We start from the raw sequence: 22508 nt of genomic DNA, 5'->3' as shown, positions 1-22508 counted from the left end.
TTTTAAATATTTATAACGGAAAAAATGGCAACATTTAGAAAATTATAATATTTCAGGTGGGATGGGTTATAACAGTCATTTTTAATGGCTAAGTAGAATAAAAGACGATACAACATTAAGCAGAAATTTCCAGTCAATAAAAGAGTGTGATTTTATTTTAATAATTATAATATTCATCAATTAGACAGGAATTAACTTCCTATACTCGGAAAGAAAATACCAGATACTTGTGGCTTGTGACATTGTCTTTTTAATGGTTCCACTTACTTCCTTTACTCATCAAAGAACACTATTTTGATACCTGATTTTCTTGAGAACAACATAGAACTATGTCCTCTGTTAATAGTTAATTTGGGAGTTCCCCTCGTGGCGCAGTGGTTACCGAATCCAACTAGGAACCACAAGGTTGCGGGTTCGATCCCTGGCCTTGCTTAGTGGGTTAAGGATCTGGCATTGCCATGAGCTGTGGTGTAGGTCGCAGACATGGCTCGGATCCTGCGTTGCTGTGGCTCTGGCGTAGGCTGGTGGCTACAGCTCCGATTAGACCCCTAGCCCAGGAACCTCCATATGCTGCAGGAGTGGCCCTAGAAAAGGCAAAAAGACAAAAAAAAAAAAAAGTTAATTTGTTCCAAATATCAATAATCTGTCACATATAAAATTAATCAGCTGTCATTATAGATCATTAATTAATCTTCTCTAAGCTAGTACTGATCTAATTAGAGTAGGCTATGGATAAAGTCAGAAAATATTTTAAGCCTCTCCGAAAACACCTGTGACACTGCAGGTGTTCATTTAATGTTATTATAATAGAAACCGTTAATGACCACTACCCAAAAGAAACTTGCTATTGATTAATATCTCTTTTTTTTAATAATTTTTTTAGGGCCACACATGTGGCACATGGAAGTTCCCAGGCCAGGGGACAGATTGGAGCTGCAGCTGCCAGCCTACTCTGCAGCCACAGCAACACAGTATCCAAGCCATGACTGTGACCCACACCACAGTTCACTGGAAACGCCAGATCCTTAACCCACTGAACAAGGTCAGGGATGGAACCCACATCTTTATGGATATTAGTGAGGTTCCTTACCACTGAGCCACAACAGAAACTCCTGATTAATATCTTATTAGTGTGTCAAAGGAGGGTGCTTCTTAGAGTCTTTCAAATACACTGAATACATCTGCCATGCAAATTAAAAAGCTAATCCTTGTTAAAAGTAACCATAATACAACACTTATTTTTTCCTTCCATATTTTTCAAGAATTTATTGAGTGGGTTTCCTTTGCTGAGTTTGAGCAACTCAGCAAAGAATAAGAAAAACATAATTCTTGCCCCATGGAACTTAGTTTAGAAAGGTAAACAGAGGTTCTTTAAATCTAAGTGTAATATGCCCTACAAAGTACATTGTGAAATTGCACAATAAAGTATTAACCTAGTCTGGGGTTTCATATGAATATTATATGATTCAAAGGATGAGAATCATATAGCCAAGCTAACAGTGGACGAACAATCTTTCATAGGCAAGGAGAATACCATATGCAAAGTTTACAAGGTAGGAAGAATTTCTCACGTGGCATAAAAAGGTCCACGTTAACTCAAGAAGATACCAGAGAAGACTGAGAAGCTATAACAAAGAAGAGTGGGTTATTGGTAAAGTTCCTAAATATATGCAACATTAGAGAAATATTTATACTAAAAACTATTGTTTATCTGAAATTCAAATGTAACTGAGAATCCTATATTTTTTATTTGCTAAATATGGCAACATTTGTTATCAGGGATGTCAAGAGTAGAAAATATTTCAAGGAAAGCACACCAATTACAAATCATATTTATAGAGCATCATGCCAAGTGCTTTGCATGAATTATTTAATTTTATTTCCCTGCCTCTGACAACTTCAGTGTCCATAGCTAGATCTACTGATGGCCTGATCTGAATTTCCTGGTACCCTCACTGTGCTGCAGGGACCAGGACAGACCCAGAAAGTTTTAATACCTTTTTGTGTCTCAAAACCCATCCATATTGGCCTAGCATCTTTGTGTGATCCCTACTTTGCTTACAGCAGAATTATTTAAGAATCACAATGTCTTTCTAGGACATTTCACAACAGGTCAATAATGCTAATTTCATCAATTATGCTTTACACACATGAAAGAACTGACACCTACAGTTAAGCAACTTACCAGGATGAGAGAAACAAGGCTCTCAGACGTTTCTTGTCCACGTTGAAAGTGAAGTCCTTTGACTAAGAGCAGTCAACTAGTAAGCTGTTGATTCAAGTTTCAGTTTACATTTGACTGTCAACTAAGCCCAGTCTCTAGGGAGTTCTTGTTGTGGCTCAGTGGTAAGGAACCCAACTAGTACCCCTGAGGGTGTAGGTTTGATCCCTAGCCCTGCTCAGCATTACTGTGGGCTGTGGTATAGGTTGCAGATGCAGGTTGGATCTGGTGCTGCTGTGGCTGTGGTGGAGGCCAGGAGCTGCAGCTCTGATTTGACCCCTAGCCTGGGAACTTCCATATGCCAAGGGTACAGCCCTAAAAAAAAAAAAAAAGAAAAAAAGCCAACAAATTTCATTCCACGCTTTCTCTCCCATCAACTCACATATTCCCTTGTCATTTTCAAACTGAAGCCTGATTTTGGCCTGCTGACTTGGCCATTTGCCCAAAAGTCCCTGTAAGAATAAGGATTTGGGCCTTTTGAAAGATGGTCTTTGTGTCAGAGTTCTCCTTTTTGTCATCCCATTTTAGCATGTCTTGTATGCAAAGCAGCTCTCCTTACCTAAAACTCACCAACTCTACTGTACCTCTAAAAAATCCACATGAAATTCAAGTTTAGGATTCCCGTTTATATCTCACACTATGTGTGGAATTAATGGAAAGAGAAGAATTATTTATCTAGATTATATTGTGAATATATGGAAACATTATTTTGTTTCATTTAACTTGTGAATGTAACATAGGAGCCAATATAGGCTCTGCTTCACTAAACCTCCTCATTTTGATTTCATTAGCACCTCTATTTCTGTTCCAGTTAGTTTATCAGATCAATAAAGTACCAAAAAAAAAAAATGCTGATTAAACTATTTGAAGTGGCAGATCAAATACCCTGGAAGATTTAAAGGAGATTAGATAGGCTCTCAGCAATCATTTGAGGTTTTAGAAAGATGCAAAAATTGCTTAACATTCTGGAATATCAGTTGAAGGACATAGAATGTTTAGAGAATAACCAAAAAAGATAATTCTAAAAATAAAATATCTATTGTGGGATAGCATAGGGACTAAAATAAAAATTTTCCCAGTAAGGAATTTTTTTCTTTAAAGTTTACATGATTTTGGAAAAGAAATAACACTTCAAAACATATGCATTTATTCTGAGGTAATATAAGCTCTAGATGAAAAAAACAAAAACAGGAAGCTGATAAGTGAGAGTATTTACTGTTATTACTAAAAAAAAGTTAGGTCAAGTAAAAAACTCTCAACTTGGTTCATTAAGAATAAAGCTACCTGTGGCGTGCTGTTAAAATTCATCTGAGAAACCCCAGGAATGATGGATGCTTTAGCTTCAGGCCAAGAAAAATTTCCCCCATTACACTTTGTATTATTCAGGATGATTTCATTGGAACAATAGACATCCATCTCAAGCTTATTTTATGTAGCTCCTGTAACCGAAAGGCTTATAGCTTGGGATATAACCATGCCCAGAGGTTTAAACAATATTCTTATGTTCTGGTAGTTTTCATCTTTGAGTTCTGTTTTTCTCCCTACTGGATTTACTATATTGGGCCTTCTCCCACTCTTTAAAACTTCTATGCCCTATCCCATTGCCAAAAGTTTGGGCAGAGGTTCTAAAATTAAGGCTACTTCCCCCGACTGGGTAAATAAGGCAATCCCTGAACCAGTCACTTTGGTGGAGAAGATATAACTAGCAGATTGTTTAGCAAACTCAGTTCCAGAGGTGGATTCAGTTCTCACTCAAACCAGTGGGGCAAAAGGGAAAATTGAACCCCCTGGAAACTGGGACAATGCAATATTTCTAGGTAAAACAGGAATGGGTGCTGAAGAGGCTAAAGCCACAAATGTTCCCTTGTCCTTTGTGTCATTTTCTTTCTCTAATACAAAAATTGATAAGCCTTTCTTTTTTTCTTCTGTATTTTCACTTCACTGAAGCTCACACAACTAAGAGTACTTCCTTGAATGGATTACAATGTTTTAATTCTCTGAGTCTTTGTGCATGCAAGGTCTCACTTCCTAGAATTCCCATCTCTCCCTTATTCACAGGAAGTGTTCTTTTTCACTCTTATTGCATGAACAACTGCATTAATTCCTGATTTATTTATTTATTTATTCATCTATTTTAGGGCCACACCTGTGGCATATGGAGGTTCCCAGGCTAGGGGTCCAATCAGAGCTAAGCCTCTTGGCCTATGCCACAGCCACAGCAATGCTGGATCTGAGATGTATCTGCGACCTTCACCGCAGCTCAAGACAATGCCAGATCCTTAACTTACTGAGGGAGGCCAGGGATCGAACCTGCACCCTCACGGTTCCTAGTTGATTTTGTTTCTGCTGTGCCAGGATGGGAACTCCTAATTCCCCACTTAAATGTCAGTTCTTCAAAGAAATCTTGGAGTAAAGGTCCAGAGATTTTGATGTTCCCATTGCCCTCTTAGATTAAAACCAAATGAAAGCCTGTGCCCCATGGCTCATGAGAAAGCATTTGTATCACTGGGGACCAGAAGCCCAGATCTCATGAATATGCTATATTGAAGCATAACCAATACTGAATGAGAACAGAACTGTACTGAAAATGGAGATGGGCAGAGAGGAATACAATCTGACAAGAATGAGTTATTAGGGCTGGAGGGCAATAAATAGAAAAGTTTGTTGGAGAGTGAAAAGTTAGAAAAGCAGTAAATTCACACTGGGTCTTTGAGTATTTTACATTATTCTGTGGCTACATTGAGCCAAGTATAATCTGACATCTGAAAATTCAAACTAACCCCATAGCAATAAAACCATGAAATCAAAAGCAACTGTATAACTTAAAAATAACAACAAAATTAAACACTCTGTTGACTTTCTAAAATAACTTCTATTCTCTTTTAAGAAATAACTTTTAAAAGACAGTTAAAGAAATTAAAAAAAAGAAAAAAAAAGCAATTTCAGGCTCTTCTCCTTGGATATTCCCAACTATTACTCTTGGTTATGTTCTGAAATATTTTATACTTTTTTAAACTGAGGAATAATTGATATATAACATTATGTTTGTTTCAGGTGTACAACACAATTATTTGATATTTGTATATACCACAAAATGACCACCACAGTAAGTCTAGTTAATGGCTGTTGACATACATAGTTACAAAAAAACATTCTTTTTTTTTTAATTATGCATAGTGTTCTGAATTTTTTTACTAACATAATGTTCACTGAAGGTAATGATTTAAAATTCTTTTTTGTTCATTTGTTTGCTTTGGATTTTTTGACTATCTTTAGAACAAAAATCTTTGAATAAAATAAAATGAATCATGCTTTTGCTCTTTGGTATGCTCTTCTCCCTGTCTTTGCTTACCTAAATTCTACTCTACTTAAGGTATCATCTCAAATACCATTTTCTCTAAGAGAGGTTTTCCCTGAGCAATCTGTCAAAATGTTGGTTCATCTGCCTTGCTCTCACAGCTTATTGAATTTTCCTCTCTTATCACAGATTTTTTTTCTTGGAGGTTGTTTTAGGTGTGTCCCCCCCTTCATGGTCTGTGAGTTCATGATGGCAGTGTTCATGTCTATCCTGTTTCCCCATAGTCTATCCAGAGGGTAGGCTAGCTCCATAAAAGTTACTCAATAAATATATGTGGAATGGATAAATGCAACTCATCCTCAAGACTCAGTACAATACCTGAAACTTAGCGTGTAGATGTCCTTGTTCTTAGCTCCAGAGTCGTCTGTATATGTGCCACTCTCGTAGCATATATAACATTGTACTGAAGCCATCATTATTATTCTGTCCCACCTTTGAGAGGGTGTCTAACACCTGGAATACAAAGAATATTAGTATACAAATGTTCTTGATATCATGAATTATAAATTAACAAAATAATGGCTGTATCGTATATCCACTAGGATCCTAAGCACCAAACTCAGCATTATCACCTGGCTTAGGACCTAAGGAACTGCTATGCTGAACACATCTGAAGTGTACTCTTCACTTGAAAAGGCTATTACCCAGAAAGGAAAGATGCAATTATAATAGCTTCATCCTTTAAAAATAGTTTTAAAGGTAAGCTTTTAGTGTCCTCACTCCCTTACACTATGAGAAAATATTTTTAGCCACTTGATTCTAAAGTTTTTCAATGTGGCAATATAACACCATCATTAACTACACTTTCATCGTGTTAATGAAGACTAAATAGTTGACACATTCCTCGTGGGGCAATGTGATTTCAGTATGATTCAGCTGCTTTTCACTTACATAGAGAGTGATTCACAACACCTGAGCAGTGATGTGACCCCTCTGAAAAGAAATGCTAATAGAAAATCCAAACCAAGACCTCCAGGTCCTTTTCAAATGAAAGCGGATGAGGCTATCTATTCATGACTACCAAACTCGCTTGTTATTTGCGATTTAGAGGAGAGTCCTATGCCATTGGATATAAGACAAGTTTCACGACTAATAAAATGCACTTTTATTAGCATCTACGATATTACACATGTATTGTGTGTGCACATGATTGGTTAATATGTCAAACTTAGACATGGATATATAGCTTACTTATACAATCTAGTATAATTAGCATATATTTACATAACGCTATCTATTCATTCAATAGATACGTACTGAGCCTCTATTCTGTACCAGCCACTCTTTCTGGCCCTGTGAGTGCAGTGGTGAACAGAGCACAGAAAGTTCTTATCCTTAGGGAGTTAACATTCTATTAACAGAAGACATAATAATAAAAATCAAAATATTTTAATTAACTTTCGTATATTAAAAAAATCAGATGATTGCCAAGTTCTTATTTGTCCAAATCTAAAGAATACTAAAGATGAGACTGCTATTAATGTGTTTCTAGGAAGTCATTCCCAAGTGTGGCTCTGACATGAATTACTTAAGATGCTTTTGTAAAATATGGATTCTGGTTGCCCATCTTAAAATCTACATAATCACATTTTTGCACATGGGGCCTGTGGCTATTAAGTATTTAAATCCCCCAAAGTGATTATGATAACTGGCCAGGTTTAATATCTTTTAATTAATCTACAGTGTTCAGCGTATGCACATCAAGAAAATACTCAGTGCTTTTCAGATTCAGGGAAGTAAACTTGCCCAGTTTGGTAAAAACACAGCCCATATTTCCCAGACCAGAGATTCTGACTCACTAGGCTTAGAGAGCTGTTTGGCCAGATTTAATCAAACTCCCTAGAGAATTCTGATGTAGAAATTACTTTTTGAAATCATTGTTTTGAATAAAATGTATCAGACAGGAAAAACTGCCTACAGGCACCAGTATGGTAATTCTTTGAACAAACCTAGGGCGGACTACCAGCAAAATTTCAAATAACTTCCTCCTATGAAGAAATGCTACGTAGACTATGTCAACAACTAATGTGGCTTCATAAGAAAATGCTGCTTGAGATGAAACAGGAATAGATGTGTATGATATCTGAGAGAAAAGTGCATTTGGCTGGTTTGACTAGTTATTGCATTTAAATGGGAACAAGGGTTTTTGCTGAAAGAAGAGGTTTTTGAGTTCCTGTTGTGGCTCACTGGTAACCAACCCAATCAGTATCCATGAGGATGCAGGTTTCATTCCTGGCCTCACTCGGTGGTTAAAGGATCCGGCGTTGCAGTGAACTGTGGTGTAGGTTGCAGACATAGCTTGGATCCCAAGTTGCTGTGGCTGTGGCTATGGTTGGCATCTTACAGCTCTGATTTGACCCCTAGCCTGGGAATTTTCATATGCCATGGGTGTGGCCCTAAAAAGACCACAAAAAAAGGAAAAAAGAGAAAAAAAAAAGAGGTTTTAGGATTTCTCTGACATTATCCCTTATAATAATTAGGGGGCAGGAAGACCATAGTAATAAATATGACATTCAGACGTGACACTTCTTTGCTTTGGATTTTTCTCATATTTTCTTGCCTATGACTTGGAAAAAATAACTCTGCTCTCAACTCCTTTTATAGATGTCCCCTGGTCCCTATTGAATTTTTATTCCTCTCAATCAATGGCTCACACCCATTGTAATAAGACACTCTCACTCTGAGCTGGGAACTGTGGGAGAAGGAAAGGGTTTGAAGAGGCGTCAGTGTTAGACCGGGTGTAAGAAACGATGAAGGGAAAATGTGTAGATAGTCAGGGAAGATGTGGCTTCCTCCTAGAGAGGAAGGGGTCCGAGTAGGAGTGTATATCACAACAGCTTACTGTGAATATAAGAGTTTGTCATACCATGGGTATCAGGCTTTGGAATGGGAAGGTTAAAGAAAGAAGATCTATGAAAAGGCAGGGAAGAAATAGAGTCTAGTATAGCCTATATTAACTGAAAAGTAAATATACTATAAACCTATAGTAATTTAAACTGTATGGTACTGAGTAAAATTTAATCACAGCTTAATGAAAGAAAATAGAGCTTCTAGAAAAAGAAGCTAACTATATGTGTACACAGAAGTCATTTCAATTCAGCTTAATACAGATTGTCTTAGGAATCAAAAATTGACTAAAACATAGCAATATTCAAAAAGTTGATGCTATTGTTAAAAGCAATATTAAATATAAATAAATATATATATACACATATATATATATTCCCCCCATGGGAGACGAAATTGGAGGAGAATTTGAAAATTGTGGGTCCTTATCCCATTTTTCATCTTGGTTTTGTGACTATACATCTTGAATTCACCAAATAGTTCACATCTTAATGGCATTCCCTGCAATTATTTGTTATACTTCAGGCTTCCTTCTGCTCCAAAACTGCATTCTGGGAAAGCCAAGTCTCTATTCTGGGAAGCTCACTGGTTTCCTTGGTATGGAATCAGAGAAGAGAAAAAGAGGTAGGAATTAGTGTACCTTTTCCCAATACACAATCATTTTCAGGAAAAAAACATATGTATTGACCTCAGGTTTACAATTACCAATACAGTATTTCTAATATTATAAATACACCCTACATTTGGTTAAAAAAGTTTTCATTTCTTTTGTTCGTCTGATTGCTGTGGCTAGGACTTCCAATACTATGTTGAATAAAAGTGGTGAGAGTGGGCATCCTTGTCTTGTTCCAGATTTTAGTAAGAAGGTATTCAGCTTTTCTCTATTGAGTATTATATTGGCTGTGGGTTTGTCATAAATGGTTTTTATTAAGTTATGTTCCCTCTAGACCCACTATGGTAAGTTTTCATCATGAGTGAACACTGGATTTTGTCAAATGATTTTCCTGCATTTATTCAGATAATCATGTGGTTTTTTCCTTTTACTTTTCTTTTGTTAAAGTGCTGTGCGACGTTGATTTGCGTATATTGAAGTATACTTGTGAACTTGGGATAAATCTCACTTGGTCATAGTGTATATTTTTTATGTTGTTGGATTTGGTTGCCTAAAATTTTGTTGAGGATTTTTGCATCTATATTCTTCAAAGATATTGGCCTATAATTTAAGGTAAAATTGTCACTATATGCAGATGACATGATTCTATATATAGAATACCCTAAGGACGCCACACAAAAATTATAAAAACTGATCAATGAATTGAGCAAGGTAGCAGGATACAAGATTAACATTCAGAAATCAGTCAGATTTCTGTATACTGAAAATGACATATTAGAAAAGGAACACAAAAATATAATACATTTTAAAACTGCACCCCCCAAAACCAAATACCTGGGAATAAACCTGACTGCAGAGGTGAAAGACTTACATGCTGAGAACTATAAAACATTAATCAAGGAAATTAAAGAAGATGTAAAGAAATGGAGAGATATTTCATGCTCCTGAATTGGAAAAAATAATATCGTTAAAATGGCCATACTACTCAAATCAAATCTACAGATTCAAGGCAATCCCTACTAAATTACCCATGACATTTTTCACAGAACTACAGCAAACAACCCAAAAATTTATATGGAACCATACAAAACCCAGAATTACCAAAGCAACCCTAAGGGAAAAATAAAACCAGTAGGAGGCATAACTCTCTCAGACTTCGGACAATATTACAAAGCTACAGTAATCAAGATAGTATAGTACTGGTACCAAAATAGACATACAGGCCAATGGAAAAAATAGAGAACCCAGAGATAAGCCCGGACACCTATGGTCAAATAATCTTTGACAAAGGAGGCAGGAATATAAAATGGGAAAAAGTGTTTTCAGCAAGTGGTGCTGGGAAAACTGGACAGCTGCATGTGAATCAATGAAACTAGAACACATCCTCACACCACGCACAAAAATAAACTTAAAATAGCTTTTAAGTTTTTAGACTTAAACATAAGACAAGACACCATAAAACCCCTAGAAAAGAACATAGGCAAAGCATTCTCTGACATCACCCATACAAGAGTTTTCTTAGGTAAGTCACCCAAGAAAACAGAAATAAAAACAAAAATAAACCAATCAGACCTAATCAAACTTACAAGTCTTGGTTTCCCATCATAGCTCAGTGGTTAATGAATCCGACTAGTATCCATGAGGATGTGGGTTCAATCCCTTGCCTCACTCGTGGGTTAAGAATCATGGCATATCTATGAGCTGTGGTGTAGATCACAGATGTGGCTTGGATCCTGAGTTGCTGTGGCTGTGGTGTAGGCCAGAAACTACACCTCTGATTCGACCCCCAGCCTACTGGTAACTTCCCTATGCTGCAGGTGCAGCACCAACCCTCTGCTGAAAAAAAAGAAAAAGAAAAACTTACAAGCTTTTGCACAGCAAAAGACAACACCCCCGAAAACAACCTCAAAAGACAACCTACAGGATGGCAGAAAATAGTTGCAAAAGATGCAGCCAACAAGGGCTTAATTTCCAAGATATACAAACAACTCATACAACTGAACAGCAAATAAACAAACAAACCAATTGAAAAATAGGCAGAATACCTCAATAGATATTTATCCAAAGAAGCCATACATGAAAAAATGCTCAACATCACTCAGTATTAGAAATAAAAGTCAAAACTATAATGAGGTACCATCTCACACAAGTCAGAATGGTTATCATTAATAAGTCTATAGATAAATGCTGGGCAGGGTGTGGAGAAAAGGGAACCCTCCTACAATGTTGGTGGGCATGTAAATTGCTACAACCTCTATGGAAAAATGTATGGAAGTATCTCAGGAAATAAATATAGAACTACCATACAACCCAGCAATCCCACTCCTGGGTATATATCCAGAAAAAAGTTTAATTGAAAAAGACATGTACCTGTATGTTCACTGCAGTACTATTCACAATAGCCAAGACATGGAAACAACCCAAATGACCATTGACAAGAAGATGTGGTGTATATATATATACACAATGGAATACTATTCAGCCATAAAAGAACAAAATAATGCCATTTGCAGCAACACGGATGCAACTAGAGACTCTCATACTAAGTGAAGTAAATCAGAAAGAGAAAGACAAATACCATATATCATTTATATCTAGAATCTAATATATGGCACAAATGAACCTTTCCACAGAAAAGAAACAAACTCATAGACATGGAGAACATACTTGTGGTTGCCAAGGGTGATGGGGAGGGAGTGGGATGGACTGGGATTTGGGGGTTAGTAGTCACAAACTATTGCACTGAAGAGGATAAGCAATAAGACCCTGCTCTATAGCATAGGGAACTATATCCAATCATTTGTGATGGAACATGATGGAGGATAATTTAAGAAAAAGTATGCATATCTATGTATAACTAGGTCACTTTGCTTTACAGCAGAAATTGACAGAACACTGTAAATCAAATATAATAAAAATAGTTAAAAATTAAAAATATTAAAAAATATTATGCATGTGAATTTAATTATAAAAAAACATTCTATGGATATTACCTAATAATATATAGAATTATTTCTCTCAACCATACCTCCTTTAGGTTTGCATTTACCCTGCATCCTATTGAACTGATGTTGTTTAGCTTAAAATAGTAGAAATTATAGTGTATATCCAGGAATGCTCAGACTCATTTCATTTCTTGGACATATTTTCACAAAATGGCAAGAGCATGATGTTTCTAAGGAATGACTTTAAGTGGCTCTGAAGCAATCAGCATTTCCAGTTTTAAACTGAAATGAAGCCAAAGATACAAGTTTATTGTAGGCTTCCACTAAATGAATAGCAGAAAAAAATCTACTGTAAAACAATGAAAAAAATTTCTCATATTTGCTTATGTTCCTATAGCATCAAATCAATGTGTAAAGCCTAACACATTTTGTTATAATGTTTTCATCTGAGAACTTATTCCAAGTACCTATAAGCATGTCTAAATTGATTCAAGGACATTTATCCTAAGCTGCTGATTTTTTGGCAGATGTAATTATAACAAGACTTTCTTTTTATAATTTATGTTATACTTGATTTTAAAAATATACACTCTATGATTTGTTACAGGACACTGCTGTGAATAATCAACAGTTAATTAAAAAATATTCAACCAGAACTTTTTTTTTAAAGATAATTATTAAATAAATCTATAACTGATATTTCCCAAGTGGCTAAATGACAAAGGGGAACATATTTATAATTAAGCATTATTTTGAAAATTATCCTTTCTGTGGCTCTGCTTCTGCAGCTCTAACAAACCTACATCTAGTGGTAGTGCTCTTCACAGATGAACACCAAACATATTATTCAAACATAATTTCCAACTATTGCCCTGTTCTATTTAATCCTCTCATTTTTCCAAATATAAAGGCTGAATACACTGAACATACATGTAGCCTTCTCTCTAATAGATCCAACAAGTAAAGCAGTCTTTCTGAAAATTTTCTTACACATGAAAAAGGATCAAGCCTTTCATTAATTTTTTAAAATTATTTTCCAATTTCTACTTAGAAAACCCTGACAATTAAAAGAAAATATCCTATACTTGATTTTTTCCTCCTTCAAAGCTCTCAAAAGTCTTAAGAATAGAAAATGAAAATATACTACATTAACTTGTATACATATCAGTGGTTACCATCTATATTGGAGAACATTGTTTCATCTCTTTTATCAGGTTTAGAAAGGACAGAATTAATTAGAAAAAGTATTTCATAAGATAATGGCACAAGGTCAAATACGTTTTTTAAAGATATAAAGTGTCATTCTTTTTTATATTGAAACAGATGCCCAACTTAGGAAAAAAACTTCTAGTGACTAAAGAACACAGGGAAATTTTTATGTAAGTAAAACTTGGATATTATATGGAAAAATTAAATAAGTCTTTTGTAGATCCACTTTATTGAGGAAGTTTAGAATTTCTTTTGTGATTATAGCCTTCAAGGCCACTTAGGACAGGAGCTTGATCTATTTTTTATTTATTTTTTATTTTTTTATCTATTTTTTAAAGTGCTTTTCACAATATTCTTGTAGACTAGGACCTGCTCTATTCTTGCTTGTGCCTTTCTCTTTGCCTATTTTGCCTCTCTTTTCATCTCAAGTTTCTAAAATACTCTACATCCACTAACACCATCATAAAACCTTTCTCATTCAGCTCACCTTCCCCAGATGCCTGATTGGGTATTATATTTTCTTGCTGACAGTGAGAGCTTAAACTACATATATTATGATCACACATATGTTTGTTCTATGTGCTCATCAATGTTTTAAGATTTTGAAGCCACAGATATATATGAGTCTTCCTTAACTTCTATGGTTCAATTATATGTACAAAAAACCATGTTGTTTTGAGTGAATTTGAATATGTCTCCTTAATCTGTAGAAAGACCATGATATTTTTATTAAATGCATTCTGACCCACAATAACTAGAGCCAATCTTAACATGTGGGTGCCCACAGTCTTAAACTAAATTCTATCTTGAGAAAAAAATATTCTCAGTTATGATTCAATCCAGTGTTGAAGTATTTCAAACCATCGTCAAAAATCTCACTATGGGGTTAAAATTGAATGACCAAGAATATAAAAAGACAGAGGATTGAAAAAAAAACATTGAAAATGTTTTGAAATGATCTTAAAAGCTGTAACATACCATAGACAGAATCTGTGAAACTCTATGTAATGGCCATACCAAAAGTCCCTTTTCTAAGGGAGAATAACAGTGAAGGTATCTATAATAGAGCAACATGTGCTAAGCACATTCGATTTATAATTTCATTTGTTATATAGTGGTCCTAGATTACTACATAGCACTGATTTAGAAAAATCCTAGGCATTATTGTAAGCATGCCCATTTTATAGATGAGAAATTGAGTGTGATAGAAAAATTATATACACACTGGATATGTTTCTGAATAATTCCCACTGTTACTTTAGGAAGCAGGATTTTGTGACTAGTTATGGACAATGGATTATGTGTGGAATTGATGGGTACTACCCCAAATATTTAGAGTAGGTGTAAGTATGCCTAAATTTTTCTTCCCCTGGAAGCTATCTATTGAGATAATGGTATCACAAGATTGAATCACATGGGGTTGCTACTGAGTTACATACAGGTGGAGTTCAGCTGTCCTGGAATCACTGATCTGCATCAGATTAAATGGGCAAAAAAGAAATCTTTGTTGTGTTTGTTAAACCACTAAATTCAAGGGCCTTATTTGTTATCACGACATAACTGACCCTATGCTAACTAATACTGTGAGATTCTAAAATGTTTTGTAAGTTATAATGGAGGGGGGAGTTGAGTAATTTTGAGAAAAATTCAGTTTTATGCCAAAGCTTATAATCTTGCACAGCATGCTTCCTGCAAGAGAGCAGTTTTACATGGCTCCTTCTGAATAGGATTGCTCATGCTCTGTGCACAGCATCAACGAAACATCCCTGGCTTTTTTGGGTAGGAACAGTGAATAGCACCTAAACCAAGTCACTCTGTAAAGACTAAATATGAGGAAAGTAAATACTCTCTGAGATGGCACATTACCCTAATAAGACTGACACTCCAGGAAGTATAAATTCCAGGTACACAGGAAGAGGCAATTGACTGGAGCTGGGATTAAATTCTCTGAATAACGTTGTACTCAGCTTCCAGTTCTCCCTGAGATCATCTATGCTATCCAGAAGTCTGAGACCCAGAAGAAATAAAAATATGCTAAGACGTTTTCCCCTGTTACTTTCTCTGTGTGCCTATTATAAATACACTGCAGGAGTTCCCTTGTGGTGCAGTGGATTAAGGATCTGGTGTGGTCACTATAGCAGCTCAAGGTGCTGCTGCAGCACGGGTTTGATTCCTGACCCAGGAACTTCTGCATGCTGTGGGTGTAGCCAAAAACAAAACATAAACAAACTAAAACAAACAAATAAACAAACAAAAAATACATAAATCCACAGCAACAAAGATTATCTGGGCTTGTCTCTTAGGGAAAGAATAAAGAGTCTAAGCAATGAAGATAACTATTCCTTTTCTAAACAGCATGTTTTCAAAAGACAAAATAAAGTTCATTAGCCTAGATGTCCTACAAAATTATAGCCTACATACACTGCACTTTTAAAAAGGTGTTTCACAATTAAAGTTCCTAAGACGAATATCAATTTAAAGTTAGTAGGAAAAGGATATCTCAGAACAAATAATCATCCATGGCTTAAGAAATATGAATTGTATTGCTTTTCTAACTTCCAAGTTTGCTTGAGTGTGTGTATGTTTATATCAGAAGCTAAAAAGAATGCTGCTGCCTTTCTTCATAAGAAAGCCCAGTTTATCTTTAAAAAGACAGCTTTGCAACTAAAATGACCTAAAAGGACATGTGCTTCTTAGCATACTAATTGCTTCAGCTCTGAGGTAGGAGAAATACCTTGTAGCTGGCTTTGCATTTTGTAAGCTACATATGTAGACACCACAAATCCAAGAGGGAAATTCATTTAATGTGCTTTGTAACTACAGAAATGATTATACAGTGGACCTGCAGGTACCACTATGCTTTCGGCATGTAGTTTTGCAAATGTGCTAATTATTTTTATAGATGTGTGACTGCTCAGTTGAAAAATACTGGGAGAAGGGAGGAGAATTCAAGGTTTATGGGCCATGGCAAGCTAGGAAAGTGATTAAAGTTGTTTTTTTAAAAAACTTTTAATTAATAATACTTGATTTTTCAAACATTCAGATAGAAATTATAGATGCCAAGTCCTTATTAAAATGGTGAGTTTAGAGAGTTCCTGTTGTGGCTTAGTGGTAATGAACCCAACTAGTATCCATGAGGATTCAGATTCGATCCCTGGCCCTACTTATGGGTTAAGGATCTGGTGTTCCTGTGGCCGTGGTGTAGGCTGGCAGCTGAAGCTCCAATTAGACCCCTAGCCTGGCAACCTCCATATGCCACAAGTGCAGCCCTTAGAAAAAAAATGATGATGGAGTTCCCGTCATGGCTCAGTGGTTAACGAATCCAACAAGGAATCATGAGGTTGTGGGTTCGATCTCTGGCCTTCCTCAGTGGGTTAAGCATCTGGTGTTGCCATGAGCTGTGGTGTAGGTGCTACAGATGCGGCTTGGATCCCAGGTTGCTGTGGCTCTGGCGTGGGCTGGCGGCTGGCTACAGCTCCGATTCGACCCTAGCCTGGGAACCTCCATATGCCAAGGGAGTGGCCCAAGAAATGGCAAAAAGACAAAAAAAAAAAAAAAATGAGTTTACTGGGATTGAAACATAAGGTTACGCACAATGGGCAAATCATTAAAACCCAACGGTTTTTCTTTTCTTTGTTTATAAAAAGATAAGCACCAACTTTAGGACATTTTAAAATTCCCCTCATATAGGACATTACAATCAAGAACATGGCTGGTGCTACTGTGTCCAAGTAAGGGATTTACCAATTCGATCTTCTTGAAATCCATTCCCACTGCTACTGGTAATGGAATACGTTCTATTTGAGAACAATCTCTGCCACCCTCAGTTCATGAAATTTAATTTATTTGACAGTAGCTCTTGTTCGAGAAGATAGTATGTGACCAAGGCTTGCAAATCAGGGCATCACTGATCCCCTGGTATAAGTAGTTAGTTCAGGTGTAGAAACTCAATCACAGACTAATCAGGTTGAATTTTAAGACATCTGTTGCCATAAAGAAGAGAGACTCTATTAGACCGAGAGCTTGGAAAATGCTTTGTCTGAGCATGAAGCCGGCATAAAAGACAGAGACAGAAAGGACTTTTGATGTTACTTGACTTCTAGATCCAGCTACTACTAAACCACTTGGAGTTTTTCAGTGTCTAGAGGGAATAAATCCCATTTTGCTTATGTCAGTTTGATTTCAGTTTTAGTCACTTTTATTTAAGTCACATGCAAGTTAAAAAGGCTGGCAAATAAAACTATCCTTTACTGCCATACTTTTTGGGAAGGACTTGAAATTAATACATTACATGTCAATCAACATCTTAATAAGACTGATTTCCTGTTGGCTTCCCATAAATTGTCCACTTCCTGTTTCTCTTTCATTAATTCATTGAGAAAATATTTGAAGTCCTCTATGGGTGAAGTGCTTATGCTATTACAAGGAATAAAAGTCTGTGAATAGTACCATAAAGCCTTGACCCTCATATAGTTTTACATGTGGTAGGGGAGGTAGTACATGCTTAATGATAAATAGGACAAGACAGCAAGTGTTGGAATGGGGTAGAGGAGAACATATAACTCAAATTCAGGAACTCAGCAAAGGTTCCTGAAGAGGTACACATAAGACCAAAGATTGTGTACAAGTTTAGACTCAGCAACTGTATGTGGGAGACAATCTCACAGAAAGAGAAAACATAAAAGGAGTAGCAGGTTTTGGGGGGTTGGAGAAGCAGGGAAGGAAAATTGATATAGAAAGATAACTTAGAGGAAACACTAGGTATTTGGCTCTAGAGTTCTAGAGATGAAGATTTGTGAATTAACAGTATATCTTTGGAATTTGAGGCTATGAGAGACAGGGAGTTTTCCTAGAACCTGTAGAGACTGGAGAAAAGCAGGCTTCGTGTAGACTACAGGGAAAGACTAACATGGTCCAAGGGCCCTGAAAAGGAAACAGAATTATCCACAGCCAGAGATGGAAGGAGGGGGAGGCTAGTATCACAGGAGCCGAGAGAAGAACATGTTTTCAAGAGGAAGTAGTTCTCAACAGTGACCAACAGTGTAGAGAAGTCAAATAAGCTAAGAATTGTTCATATCTTGTTTGAGATCAGTTTCAATGGAGTGGTAAGTACAGAAGACAAAATCATCATGTGTTGAATGTTTGGTGAATAAGAGGTAAACAAAAACATTCTTTCAAGTAATTTGACCCTAAGAGGGAAGAATAAGAGACTCTGATGGTTTGATGGGGAGTATTAGATTGGGAAAATTAAATGTGAATATGAATATATATTCAAGTTGATAGATATTTGAGGCTCTTTTCATTTTCTTTTTTTCTTTTTTTTTTTTTTTTTTAGGAAGAATTCGGAAGAAGGAGAGGAATAAGATTTAGGAGAGAAAAAAATTTTCAGTAGATAATTAGTCATAGAGAATATCAGCTAGAGATAAATAGAAACTGGTTTAATTTTTTTCTCTGGTGGAAAAATATAAAGCATGGCATTGCCACAAACAATATACTGAATCTTCATATATCTAAATATTCTATCTCAGCTCAGGTAATCATCTCTTCCCTGTATTCATTGTCCTCAAAATTCCTAAAGGATTTTGGAATCAGGTATTGGCACAACATGCATTGAATGGTTTTACCTGTTCTCTTAAGAGAATAGAAAATAAAGAGAAATCTAGGTAGGCAGATGTGCCACTTTCTTATCATACCTTCAGAATTTATACATAGATACATCTTTACATAGAAATATATATGAGGCAATAATCAAAATTGCTTGATTGTTTCAACTTTGTAAATTACTATTAAAACATATAAACACCACACAAAAAACTTACCTCTTTCTATTTTTAACTACCTACCTATCTCTATGTATTTCCAATTATCATTCATCTATCTTCATCCAAGTATTTTCTCTTTCTGATGAAAAAATTTAACTCTGTAATTCCTCCATATTTTATATGTGTACCTGGTGTTTCTTCATCAAATCTCTATTCAGTATGTTAAGAATAAAAATGTGGAACTATTAATTCAGTTAAAAAAAAAGACAATCAGGAATGAAATCTTCACCAGATCCTGAAAAATACTTTGAGGAAGTTAATCTACTTAAAATATAAATAAGCAGATGTCCTATGTAAATACAAGTATTTGACTGATTTTAGAAATATACTTTACTCTCTCTAAACAAAAACATTTGGATTCTAAATTAAAGCATTCAAGTACAGATGGATTAAATTCAGCAGATATTTAATTAGCTTTTTATACAACTATCTCGTATTCCAATCCACAAAAAGTTATACAGCACACAATGAACATTTAATTTATAAATATCTCATTAATCCATTGCTGTTTTAACCAATGGTCAAAAAGAATATTAAAGACATTGCTACTAGATGACTTAAAGCAGTGTCTTTCACATTCAATCTAAAAGACATTTCATGACAGATGGAAAAAATGATATAGATTTAGAGCCCTCTGAAAATGACCTTATAGTTGGTAAATTTATAAGCTGTTATCACTTAAAATAAAGAACTTTTAAACAGTATCTTAGATATTTTAAATTTCTTCGTATCTTTCCTTGGGTGAATGGAAGAAAGCCAAATAATCACTAACAATCCATCAACCTTTTAATGGAATTTGTACTTAAACAAATTGACTAAATAATGGCTTGCATTTAGGAAAATGGACTTTTTAAATGGCCTAATTATAGTCCTCATCTATATTTTAGAGATATTTCTTTTGAAGGTTTTAAACACTGTGTAATTGCTTTGATAGGTAATGTAATATATCATGCTTTTGCTTTAGGGCAAACAAAATAAACATACCAACTAGTCTAGGAACAAGAACACCCAAGAAGAGTGAGAGAGAAAGAGACGGAGACACTTTCTAGAAACAAAATGGACCTGACATATTCCAGCCCCAGGCAGCCAAGGAAGCCATGAAGAAAAAAAATCAGAAAAGCTTAGGACAGGTGCAATTCTGTTGTATAATGACTACAATTCACCCTACTTGAAGGGGGAGTGTAAATTAAACTGCACAGGCTTCACAGGCAAAAGTAAAAGGTATCACAAAGCCAGCAAACATTCTCTTCAGGCTAATTCATGTTACTGGATTTTAGGAGGCACGATATACATGAAATTACCCACCCACAGAAATGGAGAAATGAGACTCAGTATGGCAGGAAATGTGTTTCTTAAAAGAAAATTAGGACATATGGAAGCAGCCAACTCTAATTTGAGAAATGAAAGTTTGCTTTGATTATGAGTTAATCTAACCCTTTGCCTTTACAATAGACAAATATAATGACTTAGGCCTTATTTTATCCCCCGCGGCACATTCAGGCAGAGACAACAAAGCATGAATTCTATATTTTATTAAAAAAAAATTCTATTTAAACCATATAAATTATTGCAATACCTTCCACTTTGCTGTTGCACACAGAAACTTGGTCTTGCTTTAGTACATTTTGCTTTGGTTTTACTCTCAAAGAATCAAATGAGTCACTGAGTTTATCATATCTCATACAGTTGTTCAAAAACAGTCTTGGCCTTGATTATCAAGAGTACAATTCAATAGTACTTGTCGTAATTCTCCCAGAAATTAAGTTTCAACATCAACATCAGGTTAGGTGGATTCACAGATTAGCAAAAAAAAAAAAAATTTTTTTTCACAAATAGGTCACCTTTCAGAATTAAAATATTTTGTGTGGTGTAATTTGTCTATAAATTTTTGTTTGTTTTGAAGCAAAGGGATTAAGAAACCAGTGATTTTTTTTTTCATAAGGGCTTACAATTATATACTGTATCTACATTTGGACACCTAACAGAAGGGGTTATTGGGTAACTCTCAGGAGAACGCAACTCTGGAAAAGTAAAGTAAACATATATACAAAATTATAAAAAAAGAAAAATATGAAGCATCATACTTCATAAAGGTCAGGCAAAAGAGAAGCTCAAGGAATCTAGGGGGCGGAAAAAATTGGATAATCACTTGAGGCCATCCTTTCATGAATTGCTCCAGGTTAAGTTTCTCAGGAGAAAAGCCAGTACTTAGGTTTCATGTCCATCTCTTGGCTGGTTGAGCATGGGACACTTTGTTTAAAATTCTCCTAAAGATAATAAGTAATGAAGATATGGAACAAGAGAGAGAATTTATAATTGGATATCTGGTCTATAGCTTAACAGATATTCTTGGATAAATTTATTCTCTATTAAAATCATTCATACTTTCTTTTCTTTGCAAATTCAAAGACAAAATGATCAGCTTTCACATTAATAAGCCTATTTGTGCTTGCCTACAATGTATCAGGTAGTGCATAATATAAACAGAATTGAAAATCAAATAAAATTAGGTCATTAAACTCAAGGCACTGCTAATATAAATAGGAAAGGCAACTAAGTCTACAGTATAATAAGAGTTCTGCTAAATGCATATAGCAAACAGAATTTTTGATGAAGCAAGTTGTGATATTCCACAAGAAAAGGGAAATAGGTCTTTAGGCAGAGAGATGTTATGGGATGCCATGCATGTCAGTTTGGTGGTTCCCTTTTGGAATGCAATGACAACTCTTTGTGAGCTTATCATACATTCAAATTTAAGGTTGGCTACTTTCTTTTGTCATAATACTCCTGGTGCAGTAACTCCTCCTATTTGTTAGATTATCCCTCCATCTGCCTCAGAAAAGAAAATCCCTTTATTCCTAAAACATGGAGAAAATAACAATGAGAACAGAACAGTTCTCTTAAACTTTACAACATATTAAAGAACCCCCTATGGAAAATGGTCTCTGTGTGTGTGTGTGTGTGTGTGTGTGTGTGTGTGTGTGTGTTGTGGTATGTGTAGAGGTATCTTTTCCCATATGTAAATATACCCTCTGAGATTTTTTTCTAAAATAATCCTGCTATAGAATGCCTCTAACTGTTTGAAAAACAAAGTAGTTAACAAATACGTGAAATAACTTGAAAATGATACACACGATGAACAAATATTTAGATCCTTAAAAAAGTAACATTTTAATATTCTTACTGCAATAAAGGAACTCATAATCTGTTAAACTTCAAAACTGCTTCTAATCCAGGGCATTCCCTGTGAGATTTTAAATATACTTTAATGTATATTTGTGATGAAGAGTAATAAAGTAGCAAAACTTAAAAACACAGTAAAAGGCTTGTTAAACTTTGGTAAATTGCTTGGGTTCTTCAGGGAGATTTCTTTTTCTTCTTCTGCAACAGCATTCTCCCTCTCTGCAGAGTTTCACGAATGTTTTACACCTTGAGTAGGATTAGAATTCCTACTGCTGCAGTAGAGAGTTGCTTTCAAAGTGTTTTTCCATAA

The 22508-nt window shown here is 35.4% G+C and overlaps 1 protein-coding gene across 1 annotated transcript in view; it reads right to left on the bottom strand.

The window, feature by feature from the left end:
• LOC102157413 (uncharacterized) overlaps window positions 1–22508 on the bottom strand; it is an 843474-nt gene that overhangs the window by 135711 nt on the left and 685255 nt on the right. Inside the window, exon 3 of the transcript XR_014830900.1 lies at window positions 5898–6032. The gene's annotated coding sequence lies outside the window, so the exon portion shown is untranslated. The remainder of the gene's footprint in view (window positions 1–5897; window positions 6033–22508) is intronic.

Source organism: Sus scrofa, chromosome 16 (genome assembly GCF_054392235.1).
Source record: "Sus scrofa isolate SSC_HxYL_T2T_F1_AM1 chromosome 16, Sscrofa_HxYL_maternal_Yorkshire_Landrace_v2.0, whole genome shotgun sequence".
Lineage (NCBI taxonomy): Eukaryota > Metazoa > Chordata > Mammalia > Artiodactyla > Suidae > Sus > Sus scrofa.
This window is presented reverse-complemented; position numbering and strand designations above follow the sequence as displayed.